Source organism: Oncorhynchus tshawytscha, linkage group LG05, assembly GCF_018296145.1.
Source record: "Oncorhynchus tshawytscha isolate Ot180627B linkage group LG05, Otsh_v2.0, whole genome shotgun sequence".
Classification (NCBI taxonomy): domain Eukaryota; kingdom Metazoa; phylum Chordata; class Actinopteri; order Salmoniformes; family Salmonidae; genus Oncorhynchus; species Oncorhynchus tshawytscha.
In genome coordinates this window covers 43428055-43429693 of record NC_056433.1, presented here as the reverse complement: position 1 = coordinate 43429693, position 1639 = coordinate 43428055, and positions in this window count along the sequence as shown.

Below are 1639 nucleotides of genomic sequence, written 5' to 3'. Positions count from 1 at the left end.
CGATCCTTTGAGTGAATAAACTTGGTTGGAGCTTTTACAGTGTCTGTCAAGTTCTTACTCTGTTATGTAGACCCTAACAAGGGTATGACCAAAAAATAAGTTTTACTGTTCTAATTATGTTGGTAACCAGTTGAAGTGATAATGCACGGGAAGCTGGTGTTTGGAGGATATATTGGCACTGCTGTTATTGTCTCCGACCTGCAAACCATGACAATATAGCCTCCAAAACACCGGCAGGAAGTTGCTAGGCAGGGTTACCAACATATTCCAATAATGATTGCCATATTTTCATTAAAAACGTTATGACTCATTTATTCATACTATTTCATCCTTCCACAATATATAGCCCTGAAACATATCTACGGTTGCTACCCAAGCCGGCTGGTCGTTCGTTCTATTGGTTCGGTGGCCAGAGATGCGGCCCAGTCGTTCAGTCTTTTTGCTGTCTGCATCTCTTTCTCGTCCCGACACCTACACGTTCATTACTATGGGACAGTTGGAGAACGAAATTGAATATTGAAACAATGTTGCAAATGTCAGAGGCAGACAGTGAGGTTTATGCAAATCTCCGCTGTTGAAAACTAAATGTTAGTCTAAAAGAAATGTGAGCTAATGTCTAGATTATTTTTATAGTGGAGATCAAGTTTATAACTTCCCTGCCTGGGCTGATGAGACAGTGGATTACACAGTCAGATGGAACAGAGTAAATAGGCATTTTAAAGTCATAGATTTAGCCGGTGTGTAATGCTCCGGGTATCGTGGGTGTGGAGTCAAACGCAGGAGACAGAGAGTGCAATGCTGTGCTTCTTTAATAGCACCAACGCACCACAGGGTGCTCACAATAGTAACGGCCCCAAACACAGGGAATGAAAATGTACAACGGAAAAATGCACGACCAGGCACTAACACCTACCTCTACAACAGAGCCGAAGGTTACACTGAATAATCCCGCACAACAACCAGGCGGGCCGGCTGTCTAATAAAGACAAACTAATCATTCATAAACAGGTGCTACCAATAAACATACAAGGAGGGGGAGGAAAGACAATCAGTGGCAGCTAATAGGCCGGTGACGACGACCGCCGAGCGCCACCCGCCCGGGAAGGGAAACCACCCTCGGTCTGACTCGTGACACGGTGGTAACTTGTGGAATAGACACTGGCTGGTTGTATAAAATAGCAAACCCCAGGGGTTTGACGTATATGGCTAATATACCACGTATAACGGCTGTATCCAGTCACGGTGTTGTGTCATGCTTGCAGTGGTATATTGGCCATATACCATACCCCCTTGTGTCTTAGTGCCTAATTATAGCAGACATCCATGGATGGAAAATTATTTGGGGAGTTTAATAAGGGCGAATTATCTTTTTTCTTTCTACATATTCAAATGTCTTTATTATGTCATGTCATAGCTTGCAATAATTATTACTTTGAGGAAAACCGAATTTAGCTTTTAACGTCGTTACAAGTTACAACGATATTCCTTAATCGGCTCAAATAAAAATGTTTTATTGTACCACTATGGGAACTCCCCACTTTCTGTGAATTTTTGGGGGCGGGCTCGTTGTCAGTCCTCTTGGACAGGTTTTTTTTGGTCATTGGGCTTGAAATGTTATTCTGACCTGGCAACCCTGGAA